At 43.4% G+C, this 15131-nt stretch overlaps 1 protein-coding gene across 6 annotated transcripts in view; it reads left to right on the top strand.

The window, feature by feature from the left end:
* INTS6 (integrator complex subunit 6) overlaps positions 1 to 15131 on the top strand; it is a 200408-nt gene that overhangs the window by 116517 nt on the left and 68760 nt on the right. The window lies entirely within an intron of this gene.

Genomic DNA, 15131 nt, shown 5'->3' with positions numbered 1-15131 from the left:
CATCTATCCATCCATCCACCTATCCATCCATCCAACAAATATATCTTGATCACCTGCTTGGTCACAAATCACTGTGCTTCTAGGTTCTGGGCATATGGCAGTGAACCAGTTACCCGGACTCAGCTCCTATGGGGCTTAGAGTCTTGCTCACTGCCTGCGTATTTTAGATGTTGATGGTGATGGAGCCGCAGTAACTTGTGAGGACTGCCTTGTCACATTGTGAGCTCCCTGTAGCAGGAATTGTGGGGGAAACAGCCGATTCACTATTTGCCAGTGGTAGCAGTGGAGAGAAGCTTATAAAAAGATTTCCCAGATTGGGAAAAACATTGTTTGTGTAACGTCTACAAACATTTCTTTCTAACTCTATGAATATACCATTCTAACTTGCTTTTAAGAAGCATCCTTCAGAAAAATGCTAGGGAAATTTAACATACAGGATATATTTTCTATATAGGCTAAACATTTTAAAGTGTGAATGAATGAAAGATGAACTGCAAGTGATTTTTCTTCCATGTACTCGGCCTTGAACCTCGGTAAGTCACTGTGGCCTCTGACCATTTAAGCAGAGATTATCATGTTTATTTCTATCTTGCTGGGATGGATGTTCATTATACTGCTAAGTGAGGCTCCATTCTTGGAGACATTTATTTGTAATTTTAACAACATACATAGGGAGCATTACTGAGCACTTACTGTGTTCCAGCTACTCTATTAGACCCTGTCCATTCACAATTGCAGTGAATCCTCACAGCAATCCTATGAGGAATGTATTATCATTCGTATTTTGCAGATGAAGAAACTAAGTCTGAAGAGCTTAAGATTTTGCCTCAGGTCCCACCAGGTCAAGTTGGGGTTGAACCTAGGGCCACCTTGACGCTAAGGCATATGCCCTTCATCACAGTCTTGGTGCTGTCAGGAGCCAAGGGATGGGGTCTCCTAAAATTCCTCTTGGCTGTAGGATTCTAAGTCTTTCGATGGCCAGCCCAGACTCTTTCGCTCATAATGTATGTTCACTTTGCCCGCATTTACCAGGAATGCTGTGGTCAATCACCTGTAGGTAGACCGCTATGAGGCCCAGCACTTTTAACAATTATGGTTTAACATTTTTCACTAGCCGATTCTTATAAACAAATCATTTTCAAATCCAAAGGTCTACCAAACTAATGTGATGGATAGAAACATTGCATTTCAATTCAGTTAGGACATAATTAATAGGTAGGCATCTCCTTTGTGTTTATATGGGCTGCTTGTCTGGGGTCGTACAGAGGGAGTCCCATTTGTAGTCCTTACCTTGAGGATTTTGCCATGAAGAGAGAGCACACCCACTGAAGACATGGGCACTGCTAAAAGAAGTCTCAGGGAACAGCTAGAGCAAGCCAGAGGGCAACGCAAGGTAGCCCAGCACATGGTGCTGCAGAGCCGGATGAAATTAGCAAGTCCTTCATGGGAAATGGTGCAGGTGAGCCTCTACCTGTCCTTCCAGGAAGGCAAAGGCAAAGCGCTGCTGCTGGGCTTCCTGCTGTCCTGGCTGATAGCTGCAACACGGCCCTCAAGTTCTTCATAGCTATGCAGTGCTTAGACTCAAAATGAACCTGGGCTTCTCTACTTTTTGATACCTTTCAGAATGGTGTGCCGAAGAGAGCACAGAGGGCTGGTTTCAAACTAACTGCAGACCTTGGGCAAGTCACTGAATTGCTCTGAGCTTGAGTTGCCTCTTCCGCAAAGTGGGTGTATAATACCTCCCTCTCACTGTGAAGATGACAGCAAACAGCCTTAGCATGGCACCTGATAAGCAGGAAAGGCTGAAAGCATCAGCTTCTTTGGACTGTGTCCCCATCTCTCATCTCATCTTACTTAAGAAACTGCCATCGAGGTCCTTTCATGCTCACATAAGAAGGAGCTTGGGAATCGTCATGTAACCGGCTGGACTATGAATCTATGCTGTTGTATCCGGAAATATGTTTTTTTAAAATTAATTTCATTTTTTTTTTTTTTTGAGGTGGGGTTTTGCTCTGTCTCTGAGGCTGCAGTGCAGTGGCACGACTTCGGCTCACTGCAACCTTTGCCTCCCCAGTTCAAGCAATTCTCCTGCCTTCGCCTCCTGAGTAACTGGGATTCCCCACCATGCCTGACTAATATTGTATTTTTAGTAGAGATGGGGTTTCGCCATGTTGGCCAGGCTGGTCTCGAACTCCTGGCCTCAAGTGATCTGCCTGCTTCCATCTCCCAAAGTGCTGGGATTACAAGCGTGAGCCACTGCATCCAGCCGGAAGTATGTTTTTAAATGTCCTGCACGAAATAGGTTGGAAACTTTAACAAAGGTCTCTAAACTTGAATTCAGAGCTAGTTTTTAATCTAACTTTGGAGAAAGTAAGTTGTTTAATAATTTATTTTGTTATTATGTTAACATAAGTTGTTGCTGTCTCAGGTGCAGAGGGTTGAGTTAATCCGCCTCCTCAGTTCATGCCACATAGTTCCATGCAAGCACCCCTCTCTTGCTTGTCATTTTGTTTCCTCTTAGGCATATGCTTTGAAAAAGATACATCGTTGTTTTATGTGCATGCATTTTACATTTACATACCTGCTTTTATGTTATGTATTTTGTTATGTTCCCTAATGTTTTTCAGTAAACGCTACGTTTTTTAAGATGTAGCCGTGTGGTGCTATGCATGCATCTGATCCTGGCTTCCAGCTTCTGGGCGATACTCGATAGTGTGCAACTGCCACATTTTCTTTATCTGCTCTCCCAGTGATGAACATCCAGGTCGCCTTCAACTCCTCGCCAGTGCAGACAGCCCTTGGACAGCTCTTGTGGACTGTGTGGGAATTTCCTTAGGATGTTTACCCAGGAAGAGAATTTGGAGGTTATACACTATTCATATCTTTAATTTTACTACGTAGCTCCACACCACGCTCTGGAACATCTACATCCTTCTATACCCCGCCAAAGCCCAGCATCTCTGCCAAGTATTTCCCATCACTTTTATTTTTCAACTTTAATAGATGCAAAGTCGTATCTGATTCTGTTAATTTGGATTTGGCAGGTTACCAATGATTTTGAGCATCTCATAATATGCTTGTTACTTTTCTGTGTTTCCTCTTCTGAAATTACCTATTTATACCCTTTATCCATTTTTCTATATTGTGGTTGTTGTTTTCTTCTTGATTTGTAGTCCATATAGAGTATACATCCCTTGCCAATTATAGATATTGCAAATATTTTCTCCCCTTTTGGCCATCATGTATTTACTCTCTTCATGATGTCTTTTGTTGAAGAGAAATCCTTAATTTTCATGTATTTCTATTAATATTGTTCTTTCCCACTGATGTGTAGTATCCCTTCTCTTGTATGTTAGATCCCCGTATGCACACCAGGATGCTCTGAGTTCTCTACTCTGTTCCATCGTCAATTTCTCTTTACCAAATTGTTTTCATAACTATGGCTTTCAAATATGTCCTTTTTTTATTTTTTTGGAGATGGAATCTTGCTCTGTCACCCAGCCTGGAATTCAGTGGCATGATCTCGGCTCACTGCAACCTCCACCTCCTGGGTTCAAGCAATTCTCCTGCCTCAGCTTCCCAAATAGCTGGGATTACAGGTGCCCGCCACCATGCCCAGCTAATTTTTTGTATTTTTAGTAGAGACGGGGTTTCACCATGTTGGCCAGGCTGGTCTTGAACTCCCGACCTCAGGTGATCCACCTGCCTTGGCCTCCCAAAGTGCTGGGATTACAGGCATGAGCCACCGTGCCTGGCCAAAAAATGTCTTATTATATAATAGACAAGTTCCCCTCTATACTATTCTTTTTAAAAGTTGATTTAGCTTTCAAAAACTTTTATTGATTCTCCAAATCAATTTTAAAGTAAGTTTATTAAGTGCCTCAAAAAAATCCAACTAAAATGGGATTATCATGGCATTTAATCTATTGATTAATCTGGAAAATTTTAACAACTTAATAAGTTATCCCATCCAAGACTATGGAATGTCTTTCCATTTATTAAAATCATCTCCTTTCATAGATTGCTTTAATAAAATTTTAAAGTTTTAAAAATAGAGATCTTGTGTATATTCTTGACTAAATTTCCATGCTTCGTGCTCTTATTGCCATGTTCTTTTTATTATTAATAGACTGTTTTAAGAGCAGTGCTAGGTTTCCAGAAAAATTGAGTAGAAAGCATGGAGTTCCCATAAACCCCCTCTTCCCTGTCCCCAGTTTCCCCAATTATTAACATATTGCATTTTGGTATATTTGTTATAATTGATACATTGTCAAATAGAGTCAACAGTTTACGTCAGGGCTTACTCTGTTGTACAGTTCTATGACTTTCGTCAAATACATAATGTCATGTGTCCACCATGATAGTAACATACAGAATGGTTTCATTGCCCTAAAATTGCTCTGTGCTCTATACATTAATTCTTCCCTCCTCCCTTTCTCTCAACCCCGGAAACCACTGACCTTTTTACTGTCTCTATAGTTTTGCCTGTTCCAGAATGTCATTTAGTTGGAATCATACAGTATGTTGCCTTTTCAGACTGGTCTCTTTCACTTAGCAAAATGCATTTAAGTTTCTTCCATGTGTTTTTGAGGCTTGATACCTCATTTCTTTTTATCACTGAGTAATAGTCTATTATATGGATGTACTATAGTTCATTTATTCATTCACCTATTGAATGACATTTTAGTTGCTTCCAAGTTTTGGCAATTATGAAGAAAGCTACTATAAACATTTGTGTGCAGATTTTTGTGTTTTCAATTCAATTGGATAAATACTTAGGAGTCAGTTGCTTGACTTTATGGTAAGACTATGCTTAGCTTTCTAATAAATGGCCCATCGGTCTTCTACAGTGGCTGTGCCTTTTTGCATTCCTACCAGCAATGAATAGGAGTTTCTGTTGTTCCCCATCCTCGTTATCATTTGGTGTTGTCAGTGTTTTGTATTTTAGCCATTTTAATATGTGTGTAGTGGTATCTTATCGTTGTTTCAACTTGCAATTCCCAGATGATGTGAGGGACAACATCTTTGCATATGTATATTTACCATCTGTATATCTTCTTTGGTTAGATGTTTGTTCAGATCTTTTGTCCACTTTTTAATTGAGTTGTTTATTTTCTTATTGTTGAGTTTTAGGCATTCTTTGTATATTTTGGATGTATATCCTTTTTCAGGTAGGTGGTTTTAAAATTTTTTTTCTCTCAGTTTGTGGCTAGTCTTTTCAACTCTTAATGAATTACTTATTTCTATTAACATTTATAGAATGTAAACTGGTAAATGTCTGCCAAGTGTCAATGAAATTTAGGTGGTAAGATCAACAGGTGGTTGGTTAACAGTCTTGAAGGGTGGATGTCACTAAATCAGCAAAAGTGTTGGGCAGATATTAGAAGCATGCATGGTGATTTTTAAAATTCTCATATTTTGGTCCTGATTAGAAAGAGTGGATTTGTGGTTGTGAGAAGTTTAAAGTGTAGATGTGGTGTGAGAAGCCACATGCTGTGAACTGTAAGTAAAAGACTTAAGTAATAAGGCAAAGAGATGGAAAGTGTCTTTGCTCCTGCTGCTATAACAAACTACCATAAACTGGGTAATTTATAAACAAAATGAATGTATTGCTCACAGTTCTGGAGGCTGGGAAGTCCAAGATCAAGATCAAGATCGAGATATTGGCCAATTTGGTGTCTGGTGAGGGCCCATTCCTCATAGATGATTGTGTCTAGGTGTCTCCACATGGCAGAAGAGATACAAAAGGCTAGCTAGTTCCTTTGAGCCCTTTCATAAGGACACTAATCTCATTCATGAGGGCTCTGCCCTCAATTCTTAATCACCTCCTGTAAAGTTTCAACATATGAATTTGGAGGACCATAGCAGAAGTGTTTCGGAGACATTACAAATGCTGGGGACACATGCTTAGGGCTCATCATGATATTGATGAATTTGTGTGAACTAGTGTGAATAGCACTTCTGCCTCAAACACTTTCTGACTCCAAATAAGGCCTTGGTATGAGTTCAAAGCAATTATTATTTAGCTTGGCAAGTAATCCTAAAAACAGAAAAAATTCAGCAGAAAGTAACTAAGATTGAAAATGGAAAAAATGTATCAAACTGTTGGTATATTCTGGTTTTTTAAGTTGTGCTTTCCATCCCATTTTTTTCATATATTTCTGTATGATTTGCACTTTGACCCCTTTTATACAGTTAGATTTTAAACGTGAAGAAAAAAAAAAAAAGGAGAGTAGGGTTATCCCCTATTTTTCTCCCTAGCACCCAGGCTGGATAACAAGACAGGTGAGGCTGGTCCTCGCTAAGCCAGCCTTGCTTTTCAGGAATTGGCAAGCTTGGTTAGTAGGAAAAAGCAGCCCAGGGGCTGTAGGCACAGGGCATGTGTTTTTCCTTCTCTCCAAGGAGTGGGGGCATCCCTGATTTGTTACGATCGTCCTTCCCAGTGAGCTCGGCCATGACCTGCAATTCTTCTCAGTAGCACCTGGAAGCCACTTCCAATATGTCAAAGTTGGTGTGTGAGAAGAAACATATTTGCCATCCCTGAAGTAGCCTGAACTATTTCATAAGCGCCCTTTGGCTCAGCTCTGAAAACTCCGTGACCTCCTGTGGACCCACAAAGTATAGGACTCCACTGGCTACTGGACAACACGCTGGGCAGCATGTGGGCAAGCCGCCTGGTGGAGTTATTACACAGTGGAGAAACTGATGGGTCACAAGCATGCCCAGGTGGCCCTGAAGCTCCGAAGCCCAGAGAGGGAGCTCCCAGGCAATGCCATGGGCTGTGGTCAGCCACTGCATTGGCTGGTATTCCTGTATATCCTTTTCATTTCCCACACACTATGGCCCAAGCCAAACACATCAGAAACATTTGTTCCTGATCACATTGAGGTCACAATCTCAGAAAACAAATCATGAGCCACTATGAAGCTGCACAGGAGTTCATGAGTGGGAGTGAGAACAGCAAGGCTGAGGGAATTCCATGAGTCTTTCAATAGTGGCTTTAAACAAATTCTGCTTGAGGGAGAGATTAGGGCTGAGGGAGAGGGGCACATGGTCTCTGGCAAACCTTGCAGACTTCAGGGAAGAGCCTGGGGACAGGATGCCATGTTGACCTCCATTCTAGTTCAAGTTGAAGATAAAGCAAGATGACCATTTTTTGTTTTGTTTTGTTTTGTTTTTTAGTTGGGAAAGGAGGGAAATAAGATAAGGAGGAGGTGGAGAGAGCAACAGTTGGTTTTAAAGCATTTTGCAAATGAAAGTGGGCCCCTGGCACTGTGATGTGTGATGTGCTCTGCCCTTGGGGTGCCAGGGAGGCTGCACCTCCATTTTCCAGGCCATTCCTGGAACAGTGCAGCAGGGCCTAAGGGACAAGATAAGGAGGATAATTTAAAAGCAGAGGCAGAATTGCGGCACACACATTCTGCGAACATGCCCCACAGGAGATCAGAGGTGGGAGGAGGTGGGAGGCTGTGAGATCAAGATTTCTAAACTTTGTTGTTTCTATTTTTGTTACAAGAGTGATGGTGATGTGGTTTGGTTGGAGGGAAGTGAGTGCTGTGGGAGAGGCAGCACAGAGAAACTACAAAGGCTGGCACTGTTCTGGAATGTTTCTGGATGCAGGAACCTGGACACAATGTCTGTGTGAATAGCAATGACACCAAAATGCAGACTTGGTGCCCAGTGCTCTGAACCCAGCAAGCCAATTGGGAAGCAGGGTGTCAGAGCTAGGTTAATGACAGAAGACAGTGAGGCCTCCCTGGGAGGCTGGTGGATTGCCCTTTCGGGTGATGAAGACCGTTGGTCCTGCTCACCTCTTAGACAAGGGTATGAGGGATGGAGGTCTTGGTGGACAAGTCAGGGGCTCTCCCAGGGTTCTTACCTTGAGCAAAATGTTCCACCTTCAGGGCCCGTTGCATTACACCTTGGAGCAGCTACACTCCAACAGAGCCCAAAGCTGATTGTTTATAAAAGATGGAAAATTTCAAGAATGGTGGGCTTCCCAGAACCTCTTTGTTGGGATTGGCAATGCACATAGTAGTATAAATGGGTTTTTTATTCTGAGGAATTACACCTTTAGTCAAAGCTAGAGCCTAGAGTTAGCATGCCAAGGAGTGGTATGCACGCCTATAGTTCCAGCTGCTCGGGAGGCCTAGGTGGGAGGATTGCCTGAGCCCGGGAGCTCGCTACTGCAGTGAGCTATGATTGTGCCACTGCTCTCCAGTCTGCTACAGAACAAGACCCCATCTCTAAAAATAAAAATAAAAAGGATTTTAAAAAGAATGTCAATGAGTGGGAACCATCAGACACAAAAACACCACCTAGTTTAAACAGGGTTCAGTTATTTATTTCCTTCAACAAACCAAGGGGCACCTGTGAGCCAGCAAGAGGAAGCTGAGTGGGGAACGCATGTGCCACCTGTCCGGGACTGGCCCATCTTCCCCTTGGCTTTGGCTGCCACTCACTCTTGGTTGATGCATACAGTGGTCTCCACTGGCAGAGATCTTGGTCTCCATCTTCCCCCGGGCAGAGTCCCTTATGGGTGGCATGTGGTGAACTGCAGCCAGCTCAGCACACACCAGGAAGATGTAGGGGGTCATCAACACTCACACAGTCTGGCAGCGGGTCTCTGTGTTAACTGCAGAGCCTGGAAACTCTGAACTTGCTCATAGTTTAATGGTTTGTGGTTGGATCTACCATATTGGTTGTACTCCAAAATTACCTAAGCCACTACATCATTGCCTATATATGTGGTTTCCAAGTTATATCACAACTTACCAATTTATGCCATCAATTTTCTGTACAGTCCAAAACATGTTTATGACTTTGGGGTAGAGCTGTTTATCACTTTTGAAGGAGGTAGCCATATGTTTATTGGGAATGGGGTAAACATGTTTATAATTTTAACTACTTTTGAGAAAAACATGTTTATAAGCAAAGGAATCTTTTTGGTGGAAAAGCTTGTTTACCAGTTTTAAACACAGCAAACAGGTTTTTATTTATGCCTGTTAAAATGTAGGATGAGATATCCTTTACAAAAATTCACTTTGCATATCACAGACTAGATAGTGAACTACCCTTGGTACCTATTATTTGTTTCAATGTGTATTGAGATTAATTTGTATTTTCCAATACACCGGGCTTGTCATCCTAGAATAGCAGGGCAGCACTGCTTTCATTTGGGAACACTCCATTGAAAAAATGCTGTAGAAAAGACTCAGAGGAATAATGGAGCTCTGACTGTACTGACTGTTGGTGGCTTGGGGTTTGAATTTTCTGGACATTATACTCCATGAGGATGAGGGGAGTTTTTTCTTGTTCATAGCTGTATTCCCAATTCTGAGAATAGAGTCTGGCATATGGAAGGTGCTTAATTCTTCGTTATTGAACAAATGAATGAATCAATCAAAGAAAGGGACAGTAGCCTTTTTAACAGACACTTTATCATCCCACTCTCCATGCCAAGGAGTTTACAGTATCACATAGATCTTATTTTTTACTCAAAACCTTTTTCCCTGTGAGATAAGAAAACAGCAGATATTTGAACCATTGTACAAATCAGAAAAAAATAAAGACTTAGGAAGCTTTGCCCTGGGTGGATTCATGTTAAAGTGGGGACTCGTGGCTCCTCATCCCAGGCTCAAGGGGACTGGCCCAGCAGCCGGGTGGGGCAGCTGTGAGATGGTTGCCTGCCTGCCTGCCAGAGGCAGCCTCCTGTCCCATGCTAGCCCTGGGGCTTTGCATCCTGCCAATCACACTGGGGAAGGTGCCTCCCTCCTGCATCTCTCAGGCCTGGGGTTTATCCAGATTCCACAGAGTGGGAGGGGCTTGTAGAGATTAGGGGAACTAATGCCTGGTTTCCAAACTCAGGAGTTAACTGGGAGCCCAGCATCAGGGAAAAGTGCCAGGGAATGCTGGGCTTCTTTTTCAGAGAGACTCAGGTGTGCGCTGTGGTGCCACTAAGGTGGCAGGAGCTGACGGAGCAGGGGGTTTGCACTGGGGCCCCACAAGTCAAGTCAGTGAGCAGGAGCCCCATCATGTCCCACAACTTAATCCCGACCCTGCCACATTGCTCCTTGCTGAATTGCCTGGGCCCTGTCTTTTTAATGTCTTTGGGCCTCAGTTTCCTAATCTGTAAACCAGAAATAATAAGTGCACCTCAAGTTTGTGTTTAAGTGAAATCATGTATCATAAAGTACTTTGTAAATCCTGAAGTTCTTTAAACTTATACTATCATGCATCACTTTAACAAGGATAGGTTCTGAGAAATGCACTGTTAGGCAATTTCATCATTGTGCAAACGTCACAAAGTGCACTTACACAAACCGAGATGGTAGAGCCTACTCTACACCCAGGCTAGATGGTGTAGCCTATTGCTCCTAGGCTACAAACCTGAACAGCATGCTACTCTACTGAATGCTGTACACAATTGTAACCCAACGGGAAGTATTTGTGTGCCTAAACAAATCTGAACATAGAAAAGGCATAATAAAAATACAGCATAAAAGATTTTAAAATGGTGCACCTGTATAGGGGACTTACCATGCATGGAGCTTGCAGGGCTGGAATTTACTCTGGGTGAGTCAGTGAGTGAGTGGTGAAGGAATGTGACAGCCTAAGACATTACTGTACACTACTGTAGACTTTGTAAACACTGTACCCGTAGGCTACACTCCATTTAGAAAATATTTTTCTATCTTCAATAATAAATTAACTTTAGCTTCCTGTAATTTTTTGACTATATTAACTTAAATTTTGTTTTACTTTTGACTCTTTTGCAATAACACTTAGTTTAAAACACAAATACATTGTAGAGCTATACAAACATATTTTCTTTCTTTATGTCCTTATTCTACATGCTTTTTTCTATTTAAATTTTTTTTTACTCTTTAAATTTTTTTTGTAAAAAACTAAGATATAAACACCTGCAATTAGCCTTAGCCTACACAGGGTCAGGATCATCAATATCACTGTCTTCCTCCTCCACGTCTCGTCCCACTGGAAGGTCTTCAGGGGCCACAACATGCATGGAGCTGTCACGTCCTATCACAGCAATGCCTTCCTCTGGATACCTCCTCAAGGACCTGACAAAGGCTGTTTTATAAACTTTAAAAACGTTTTCTTTTTGTAGAGACAGTATCTTGTCCAGATTACCCAAATTGGCCTCCATTTCCTGGGCTCAAGTGATCTTCCCGCCTCATGACTGGCTGGGACTACAGGCATGGGCCACTATACCTGGCTAACTTGTTTTCTTCATGAGTAGAAGGAGTACACTCTAAAATAAGGATTAAAAGTACAGTATAGTAAATACATAAACTAGAAATAGAGTAATTTATTATCAAGTATTACATACTGTTCATAATTGCATGTGCTATACTTTTATATGACTGGCAGCACAGCAGATTGGCTTACACCAGCACTACTACAAACATGAGAGTAATGAGTTATGCTATGATGTTATGATGGCTATGACATCACTAGGTGCCGGGAATGTTTCAACTCCATTATAATCTCATAGGACTACTGTCGTGCATATGGTCTGTCATTGACTGAAATGTTATTGGGCAGTGCATAACTGTATTATTATTTTTAGTTAGATTTCTAAAATAAGAGCCTACTTTTATTGAGAAATGCTGCACAAAGCCTTTTACAAGTATTATCTCATTTAATCCTTATAACGATCCTGTCAGGTAAATGTTCCTTATGGTCATTTGAAAAATATTTTTGGCTGGGTGCCGTGGCTCACGCCTTTAATCCCAACACTTTGGGAGGCAGCGTTGGAGGAATCACTTGAGGCCAAGAGTTTGAGACCAGTCTAGCCAATATGGAGAAACCCCCGTCTCTACCAAAAATATGAACATTAGCTGGGCGTGGTGCTGCATGCCTGTAGTCCCAGATACTCGTGAGCCTGAGGCACAAGAATTGCTTGAACCCAGGAGACGGAGGTTGCGGTGAGTCGAAATCGCATCACTGCACTCCAGCCTGGGCAACAGAGTGAGACTCTGTCTCAACAAGCAAACATCATATAAAAAAAAAAGAAAAATATTTGAACAAAATAGAACAATATAAAGGAGAAAAACCACAAGTCCTTAAAATTCCCCTCATCCAGTGGTATTTGTTGGGTATTGTTGGGAAGCTGTCCCTTTCAGAGGAAGAAAGAAATTTGAGTTGAGGGGGAAGGGCTGGGGACAAGTATGTGTGTGCAAAGGTATGCATGTGTCTGTGCTCTAGCACTGACTCTGGTGGCAGTGGGGTGGTGGCACCCTCAGGAGAGTGCAGAAAGGCAGGAAGGCAGGCCTGAGCCTGTTGTCCATAACCACACTATGTTCTCCCCAGCAAGGGTATTACAGATGGCTCTCCGTAGAAATAGAACCAACCCACGCGCGCATACACACACACACACACACACACACACACAGCACAGAAGAGAGAGTGAGTTCTAGAGAGAGAGAGAGAGAAGGAATTGGATCATATGATTCATATGATTATGTAGGCTGAGAAGTCCCAAGACCTGCAGTCAGCCAGCTGGAGACCAAGGAGAGCCAATGGTGCAGTTCCAGACTGAAGGATGTCAGTCTTGAGACCAAGAAGACAGCCAATGTTTCAGTTTGAGTCCAAAGGCAGAAAACCACCAATATCTCAGTGTCCCAACTCAAGGCACTCAGGCTGAAGTTCCCTCCTACTCAAACTTTTATTCTATTCAGGATTTCCAAAGGAGAGGAGGGCCACCCACATGCGGGAGGGCAGTCTGCTTTCTATAATCAACCAATTCAAACGTTCATCTCATCCAGAAACACCTTCACAGACACACTCAGAGTAAATGTCTGACCAACTCTCTGGGCACCTTATGGTCCAGCAAAGTTGGCACATAAAATTAACCATCATAGCAAGGATGGTACAGGTGGTGAATCTCAGTTTCTGAAACCTCCGGATCTTTCTCCATGCCCCTGAAGCCTGGGGGACCAGTCGATCCTGCTGTTACTTATTGTAAAAGCTGGGAATGCAAACTTGTTTGAACAAGGGGAAAACCTGCCATCAATAGGAAGGTAAATCTCCTGGAGAAACATAACTCACTGCCGGTTCTGGGTGGTCCTCCACCCACTAGGGAGGGCCACAGCCACAGCATTGGGCGTCAGGGCTGAGTGAGCCAAGCACTGGAGGTAGCCGCAGGGCCCTCTGGTCTGAAAACCCCCGGTGAGAGTGAGGCTGGCCACGCCCACCAGTGAGGGGTGCTTTGACAGCACAATAAGCTTGAGAAGAACTCACTGAGTCTGGGATGCAAATTTATGCAAAATAGCAGGTGGGCCCATGAGTCCTGGCACTTTGTTCTTACCACAACAACAACACTGTTCTGATTCCCCACTGGTCTCACATTTTGCTTCTCCCATTGCGTGCCCCGCTGCAGGCCTGGGCAGGGTATTCAGTTCATCTCTGTTCATTAAGGGAGGCAGCCGAGGCTACGGAGCTGGGCTGGTGGGGGCACGGTGGGAGGGTGGGTGCTGGGTGGACATCTGGGTTGGCTGCCTCAGCCAGGTCCCCTGGGGCGAGTGCCTGGCAGGCCTCAGTACTCTGGAGAAGGCAGGAAGCACACAGGTGGTGCTAAGAGCTTGCTGTGTGCCGGGTGCCAGCAGCTGATGCAGGGCTTACCCAGTGAAAGAAGAAACACCCCCTGCCCTAGAGAAGCTCACAGTTTAACAGCTAGACAGATCTGCAAATAAATATCTGTGTTAAGTTTTGTAGTTATAGTGGATACAAAGGTTACAGGAAGACAGAAGGAGAAAATAGTCAATGTATTTAACCATCCCAGCAACCCTGGGAGACAGGAATTGTTGGCTCATTTTCACAGATGAGGAAACTGAGATAAGAAAAATTTCGTTCCTTCCTTCTTGCCTGCCTTCTCTCTGCCCCCTGTCTCTCCGTTGGTCTGTCCATCCTCTGCCCTCATTGTGCCTTTCTGTCTTTCCTTCCTTCTTTTTCGCTTATTAAACAGATATTTCCTGAGTATCTCCATGTACCAGGCATGGTGCTGAGAGCTGGCAGGGAAGAGGATGCGCATAGTCCCTGTCCGCACAGGGAGTCACTGTCCTGTGGGCATATAGTCAGCACATGAATCATAGTGTGGAGAGCAATGTAATTACTGTTATGGCAAGGAAAGGACAGGTGCGATGAGAACAGTAACTGGAGGTGTGGACAAAGTCCTGCAGAGGGTGAGACTCTGGCCCAGTTCCCTGACTCCTGAGTCTCAGTTCTTGCTCTGTATGGGGTAAGGAAGGGAACATTTGAACACCTCCCTGGGTAAGTTGTGATCAAGGATTTCCTGAACCTATGACTGTGACTTAAGGGAAAATCTCCAGCTGAATGACTGTGGAGTTTTAATACTAGCACATAGGCTGTTTCTATCTGGCATTAGGCAAGGGCTCCCAGCCCAGACCTATCCTCAAGGACACAAGCCACATCTGCACCAGTCACAGAATCTCAGAAGAGTATCCTTTCATCTAATATTTATGGAGTGCTCCAGGGCTGAAGGCACAACAAAGGGAGTCGTGTGGAAAGGGGACAGGAACAAGCACTGCTGGACTCCTTAGTATGTATAAACTGAAAATGAATTTGACTCAGACACCATGTCTGATCTGGAAAACTTAGCATCCTTCTGGAGAAGAGAGGCTGAAATCAGTTAACTATAACAAGAAATATTAATTCACTCATGCATATATTAATTCATTCATCCAAAATTATTACCTTTTCAGCACAGATTTTGGGCAAAGGCCTTAGGCTAAGTGCAAGTGAGTTTTAAAAATCAAGCAATCATATGTAGCATCGAGTCTGAGCGGGAGGGAGACTGGGAGACTGCATTTCTGTCATGTGGCGAGTGTGCTGTTGGAGCCATGCCTAGGTCCCTAGAGCAGGGGTGCCTAATGTCAGCAGAGCAAGTGCTAGGAAGAAACGGTTTCCAGGAGGGGAGGGGAGGGGAGGAGAAGTTAGACAAGGCAAGGGCTTGGTGGGAGAGGGGTCTTATTTTCTTAGAGGGAAAGTGCATCCCATCCCTCAAGTGTCTGATCTGTAGAGTGCCCTCGTCAGAGCTGCATGTGGGATGGAGCAGGTGGAGGCCGGGTTGGGGATAAATCTAAAGGGAC

The sequence above is a fragment of the Chlorocebus sabaeus genome, chromosome 3, assembly GCF_047675955.1.
Source record: "Chlorocebus sabaeus isolate Y175 chromosome 3, mChlSab1.0.hap1, whole genome shotgun sequence".
In the NCBI taxonomy this organism is placed as follows: domain Eukaryota; kingdom Metazoa; phylum Chordata; class Mammalia; order Primates; family Cercopithecidae; genus Chlorocebus; species Chlorocebus sabaeus.
Note: the sequence above shows the minus strand (reverse complement) of the source record. Positions and strands in the feature narration are given on the sequence as shown.